Source organism: Nuphar pumila, chromosome 17 (genome assembly GCF_984573655.1).
Source record: "Nuphar pumila chromosome 17, dmNupPumi1.hap1.1, whole genome shotgun sequence".
NCBI classification, from domain to species: Eukaryota; Viridiplantae; Streptophyta; class Magnoliopsida; order Nymphaeales; family Nymphaeaceae; genus Nuphar; species Nuphar pumila.
This window is the reverse complement of record NC_143265.1, coordinates 14,912,402-14,920,248: the sequence shown is the minus strand read 5'-3', so window position 1 is coordinate 14,920,248 and position 7,847 is coordinate 14,912,402.

Genomic DNA, 7,847 nt, shown 5'->3' with positions numbered 1-7,847 from the left:
AAAATATTATATAATATAATTCATTAATTAAAAAATAAATTCAATCGTTTTGGTGGTAAAAAAATGTATTTAAAGTTGACCCTGACCCTGACCCTACTTAAAAAATATGATTTCTACTGAACAAGTCACTTTGTTTTGGTCACAACTTTTGATTCTGATGTCAGATTGACCTAACTTTTTATAAGTTAAAATCCTCTAGTTTAATTGATATTTTAGACAAAAAACTTGAGGATGTCATTTTGAAGGCCAAAAATTAAGTTGAAGTTAACATAACTTTGAAATGGAATGAAAACACTAGATATTGGCATACGATTCTCAGCATAAAATGACTCAATCAAAATCGGAGTGTCTATAGATATCTTGATTTGTTGTCGAGTGTATAAAGCTTGATCAATAATAAAGAAGTAGATACATTAGTTTTGAGAGATAACATTGGCTCTCACATTGCCATTTTTTTAAGGTCTTGTAAAACTAACAATGCAAGTGACTGGTAGAGGCATGTACATAGATCAACATGAGGGTCTCCCTATGATGTTTATTCATATAGGTAGAGAGGTATTGCCAAACAAGGTTGGACCAGACTAAGTCAGTACCTTGTTTCACATGAGGGATTTCCCTTAAACTCAATATGATGAGTAAAAAATCTTTATTATGTGAGGTCAGATGAAAAATGAAACAAATGTCTTGTTGCGTAAGGTTGCATAAAAGACGGCTGACAAGTTTGTAAGAGACAATGACTACTTTTGAAAAACAAAGACAAATAAAAACTTTTGGGCAAAAAGCATAAGAATGTGACAGAGACATTTAAAATTATGTTTATGGTCTAAACACACTTTGGAGATAAAGGTTGATGAAATGGTTTATGCGCTCATAAAATGGGTTTCATATTGCTCCATTAATCTGTAGTACCACCTATGAACCTAATGTCCATCTATCTTCAAGATGATCCTAAGATAGAACTGGGTAAGTTTTTCATAATGGAACATGGGATAATTGGATTTTTAATAACTATGTCAGCTGAAAAAAAAAACTGGTTAGTAACATGAAAAAAATGTATATAATATGACATGACGATGCATGATGAAATGCTTTGATTTGACCTATTTTGACCAAGATGATTAATAATGCATGAAATGTATTATAAATTAAATATCATATGCATGTAATTATCCATGTTTTTATAGTTAAAACCCATGTTTATGTTAGTCTAAGTGATAGAGAGCTATGTTTCAAATTTTGTCCAATTCTGAGTTAAATTAGCGAAGTTATGAGCATTTTCGTGTAATGGAGCGAAACCTGTCGAGATCCAGATCCAAACCCATATAGACATGACATATTTTTGAATCTTGGATCAGATTGGATCACAATGACCCAAACCATGGGATCCATTACCGTTTTTTCTATAGGGGCACCCAACAATTTTTTAGAGTTTTTGAGTATTTTTGAAAATATACTTTTCAGAAGTGTTTTTGAAATGTTGAAAAAAGAAGCAAAAGAAAGAAACAAAAAGGGACAGCCTTGGGCTAAATCCTTGTCCAGAACTTTCAGAAATCCTCCACAGCACCAGCCATCTCCATTTCTCATCCACCATCGCTGTTTCGTCGTACTGAGGAGCTTTCCAGGTGTTGCGCCGCCGAGGAGTTTTCTAGACATCTTCCATTTCCTTCTTTTCATGTTTTTTTATATGTTTTATTTTTGTGTCTAGTTTCTACTAACTTCTGATTTTTGTTTGCAGCACTACAACAACCATTGAAGGAGCTTTATCTTCGCACCAAGGAGTTTTCTGGGTGCTATCCGGCCGAGGAGTTTTTTGGTCCCTCAAGTGAGCCGAGGAGTTTTTCGGGCTCATCTTTCTTTCCCACCTACCATCCTTTGGACCACCAACCACCGTTCCTTTCGTGAGTTGATGAAAGTTACAGATCTTCTCAGAGGATTAGAAGAAGTTGTGGGAGGCCTTAAATCTTGGACCAAGCATGGATCATCCGGTAAGATCCTCGTTCTTTGTTTTCTTTATTTTATTTGTCATTTTTACAAAAATCGGCTAGACTGTGTCTAGCCATTTTTTATCTTCCAAACATTTTTTTTATTCTGATTTTTTTACAGAAGTTGCAGTATGTTAAAACTATGTTTTCAATCTCCTAAGATCGAGTCTAGTTAGTGGTTTAGTGTATATAAAAATCTATTTCTGATTTGCTTTGTTTTTTTGTTAAACATCGGTTTTTTAGTCTTTTGTAAACCCCAGATGATTCGCGCTTGGTCCAAGATTTGAGGCCTCCCACGACTTCTTCTAATTCTTTGAGAAGGTCTGCAACTTTCAACAACTCATGGAAGGAACGATGGTTCGAAGAATGGTAGGTGGGAAAGAAAGACGAGCCCGGAAAACTCCTCGACTCGCTTGAGGGCCCGGAAAACTCCTCGGTCGTATAGCACCCAAAAGACTCCTCGGTGCGAAGATAAAGCTCATTCAATGGTTGTTGTAGTGCTAAAAACAAAAATTAAAAGTTAGTAGAAACTAGATAAAAAAATAAAACATACAAAAAGACATGGAAAGACGAAAATGGAAGACACCCGAAAAACTCCTCGACGGCGCAACACTCGGAAAGTTCCTCGGTGCGATGAAATGGTGATGGAGGATGGAAAATGGAGGTGGCTGGTGCTGTGGAGGATTTCTGAAAGTTCTGGACAAGGATTTAGCCCAAGGCCGTCCCTTTTTGTTTCTTTCTTTTGCTTCTTTTTTCAGCCTAAGGGTGTCCCTTTTTTTTTCTTTCTTTTTTTAACATTTCAAAAACACTCTTCTGAAAAGTATATTTTCAAAAATACTCAAAAACTCTCAAAAATTGTTGGGTGCCCCTTTTAGAAAAAACAGTAATGGATCCTATGGTTTGGGTTATTGTGATCCAATCTGAATCAAGAACCAAAAATGTGTCATGTCTATATGGGTCTGGATCTGGATCTCGATAGGTTTCGCTCCATTACACGAAAACGCTCATAACTTTGCCAATTTAACTCAGAATTGAACAAAATTTAAAATGTAGCTCCCTATCACTTGGACTAACATAAACATGAGTTTTAACTATAAAAATATGGATAATTACATACATATGATGTTTAATTTATAATACATAAAATGATCACGAAGCAAGTTCTTAAGACAAATTTTTTGACTTATGAAAGATCAACTTTTTAAGAGGACAATGTGAAAGATACTTGACCTTAGTTTGCTTGAAGTCGATATTGTTATCTTTGATGAAAATTGATTTGCTTGACAAAATGCATTTTTAAACATTCCTCACTCTCTAGCTTAATGATCAATTGTTCAAGGCAAGAAGGTCTTGATGATGACCAACCATCGGTCTTAAGACAAAGGAGGAACCTTGTTTCACATAAGGGTCTCCCTGACATAATGAGTAATTGTTTAAGGTGGGAGGTCTTGTCAACGACCAACCATCAGCCTCAAGACTAAACAAGCAAGACAAAATGCAATAAAACAAAGAAATATTTTTAAAAGATTGACTCAAAATGACACTTCTTGCAAAAGTTATGACAATGATCCATGAATTATGAAAAACCAAATCTGGATAAAATCAACAAAAGATTATAAAAAAATTGTCAGAATAAATCTTGTTGTAAGATCAACTTATAGACTTTTGTGGATCGAATGAGACAACCTGAATTATTGGTTGTAATATGAATGATATTGGTGAGACAATAAAATCATGATACTAAAGAACTTCATGATAAACAAATGACCAGACAAAGATGACATTTATGACTAATAAAGGTGTATAACATAATGCTCAGTGCCACGATAAAACTTATGAAATAAAATGTAAATGATGACCTAAGTCTAAAAAGGATGCTCCATTTTTTTTAAAAGATAAAGGAACAATCCCTTGCTAAAAATTTAGAAAATAAATATTGAAAATAAAAATTTTCATTGCATGACTAGATGCTTGCCTAGGAAAGTATCACAAACATGAGAATAGTGAGTGCAAATTGAGTGTGTTAAACTTGCATTACTCAACAATAATTTGATTCTTTATCAATGTTGATTTGACCACTTTTAAGTTTTTGCCCCTAATTGAAGTCATCATAAAATAACATGCTCACTCTTTTTCACTAGAATAAATCCTTGGTTTGACTCTCAAATTTTAAAGCAAATAGTTATTAAAAGCGCATGTATAAGTTCATGCTTTAATAGCTGTTAATTTAATCACACAAAGATTGAGACTCTAGAAACTCTTAAATGAGCAAGAAAGGTCCCAACTACACAAAAGAAGGTATTCTAACCAAATAGTTATAAAGTTTCAAAACATATATATATATATATATATATATATATATATATATATATATATATATATATTGAACAAGAATAACACTTAAGTAGAATTTTTCAAACAAAGTAGCAAATTTTTTTAGACAATCATTAAGAAAGATAAGAGGAGCATACCTCAGAGAATTTTTTATGAAATCAATTTTAGACAATCATAATCCCAAAATCAACATCTTTTTCAAGAAAACATAAATATTGATCATAAGGAAAATTAATCACTAAAGAACATATAAGAAAATTTTATCACTAAATAACATATAAACCATCAAGAAGAGATAAACAATCATGTATTAATAACATCTCAAATGCTTAGAAAAACACTTTAAATAGAACAAATAATCAATTTATACTAAAAACAACATGCATATAAAGTATAACACTTCAAAAAAAGAACCCTCAAGAAAAGAGGAGTTAATTAAATGTATGCAAACAACAATGTATATTACACAAGTCTTATGGTAGAGAGAGCAAATTCAAATGACCTTTTTATAACATGTACATATTCTACCTTTTTCTCTTATCCATTAGTAGATTTTGGTGTCTCCATGACAGTTTCTTCACTCGTCATCTTTATAATAACAGATGAACAATCTCTTATACAACCAAATTCAAGGATACAAGTAAACAAGTAGGCAAAGGACACACACATAAAATCGAATTACAAAAGAAAATGAAAGCAGCTATTGAAAATGCAAAAATATCTTGAAAATCATTCAATTATTCCTTAGTCATTTTTATAATACAAAGTAAACAAAGGACAAACAACCAAATTTGGTGATAGAAGCATACTAGATTAAAGAACAAAAATGGGCAACAGAAACTTACATGAAATTAAATTAAACAAAAAATAGAATAAGCTATTGAATATGCAAAAATAACTTGAGAACCATGTCATTATTTCACAAAATAATTGATTCATGTCACTGTTTCAAAAAACAACTTATTCAACCATTACAATGAGTGAAAATTGTCTGAATATCTCATCATTGATGATGTGTCAGGCGCTCAAAAACTCACCTGATGTACAACCACACGATGGAGATTGAGGAAATAGATCGGGAACCATAAAACCCTCGCTAAGAACCCTAATTTTACATGTGAAACAAGTTAGAAATAGGTCCAAAAAATGGTCCTCATATATGAAACAACTTTGATACATACAAAGCATCACATTTAATATATGTACGGAGGTTCACAAATGTTACATGCGAGGATGAGGAGATTTGTGAAAACATCACGATAATATTTGTAAATCTCATGTTGAATATGTGAATGTTCAGAATGTTAGCAATTAAGGTCAAAAGTTCTACATATATGGAGGATGCTCACGATTCTTCTCACAAACATTAGGAGTACATCCGCAAATGTGTGGAGGACATTCTTATGCGGAGGTAAGGACATTTATATCTTAATTATAGTTGTTTTTCATTAATAGGAGTCTCACATATAACACTTGCGAATGTGGGACTTTTGTGAATCTTTAACTTTTATGGATGTACGTTTGAGAATTATATGATTTTAGTTAAAGGTGGTTCACACATTATGTGCGCAAATGTCAGAACGTCCGCAAATGTGTAATGTGAACCTGCAATCAGAAAACATGCGAAAGTAAGAAAGTTTACAACACATATTTGCGAAAGTCGGAACACACATTTGCGGGCGTACATCCAGACTTTATGTGAGTCTTACTAAAAAGAAGTTTGCATGGTATTTGCACGAAGGTCATAGTGTTCACAAATGTGTGATGTGAACTTGCAATCAATCAGTAAACATGCGAAGGTAAGGACATTCACAATAAATATTTGTGAATGTCATATAGACATTTGTGGATATACGTCTTGACTTTGAGTGAGTTTTTAGTTATAGGAGGTTTGCATGACATGTGCCCGAATGTCAAGACTGTTGTAAATGTATAAAGTAAACCTATCGAGCTAGAACTTTTAAATTCTAGAACGTTTGCATAAAACTTGTAAACCACAAAAGATGCACTTATTTGATATGCAAATCTCCTCTGATGGGATTCAATTTAGCCAGGTTAAAAAATTCCTTTGTGCGAATTTCATTAGGTCTGCAAAATGTTTCTCTTTGTTATTGAGAGATTGTGAGCTTAAGGCGACATATGCATCTATTGCACAAATATCAACATGTTCGCTTTTGTAAAGGGTAAAAATGTCCTAAAAATACTAGAATCAAAATTTTGGGCATAAGGAAGATTTTGGCAAATTATGAGGTTTTTTTTTTAAATCGTGCCATTTTACAATGACAGAACAGTCATCTTCGGTTCAAAATATCACCTATTTTGAAAATAGTGTCATTATGTTAATATCACATTATCAATGTAATATTTATATTGTTTATATATTTCTCATATTTTTCATGCTCTTTTTGTATATTCTTAAAATTTATATCGTGTGATTCTCCTTTGTAGAGAAAATCACAGTAACGAGATTGATGACTCTAGTGGGAATTGAAATATGACTGATAAATCAGATATATATGATATGACCTCATCTGCTCTCCCCATAAATCTGATTGGTTATTTGTGACCAAAAAGTGGAAGAGAAGTTGCCTAATTACAACAGTGTTTGGTTTAGTTTGCATCTGTGTTGACTTTACAGATATGATTCTTGTTAGGTAGGATTTGCGCATAAGATTTGTTTGCGTATGTATTCTGGGGAGAGTGCTCCTTGTGTCGCTACCAAATAGCACTAAAGATAGCTTTGTGATACATGCGTGGCTACACATTCAATGTTGTGGACCCTAGCTATTATCTTTCCAATTAAGAGAGAGAGAGAGAGAGAGAGAGAGAGAGAGAGAGAGAGAGGCGTGTGGTACCCATACATAACATGATGCTACAAAGTTACAAGTAGGACTGGAAAATGAAAATGTTCTCTTTGAAACTCATAAAATATGTTGGCTAAATCAAACATGAGCAATAAGTGTTCGAATTTGCTAGGCTTGTGTAGGCTTCTTAAGCATTGGGAATATATTTTACATCACATGATATAGTGTGAAACAAGTGATTGAAGTATTTAGCTTGCAAGCAAGAGATAAAATCTTATTGCTCCTTGCTTTAAAACAATGAATTCTTTTGTAATTATTTCATTTCCAGCTCTAAAACAATTATTTTTTTTAAAAACCAGATCGAACTCGCTTGTTTAACTCAAACTTATTATGAACTCGAACTACACTCATCTCGCTACAAGAATAAGCCAAACTTGAACACTTAAAGCCCGACTCCTTTGGCCTGTTTACCCGCCCTATTACAAGCCCTTTGATATGAGACACATGAGTCAAGCTAAGCGGAACACCCATTCTTTGTGTTTGGCTTGCTTATGATACAAGTTGCTCGTGGCTCAGGTTGCAAAGGACCTCCACAACAAACGAAAATCTTGTGATAAATAAAAATAATTTGCTTGTTAGGCGGAAATCTCAAAAAAACTAAGTTTTTTTTTTAAATTATATAATAAAATATATAAAAATATAAGAAAATATTACAAGTATAAATACC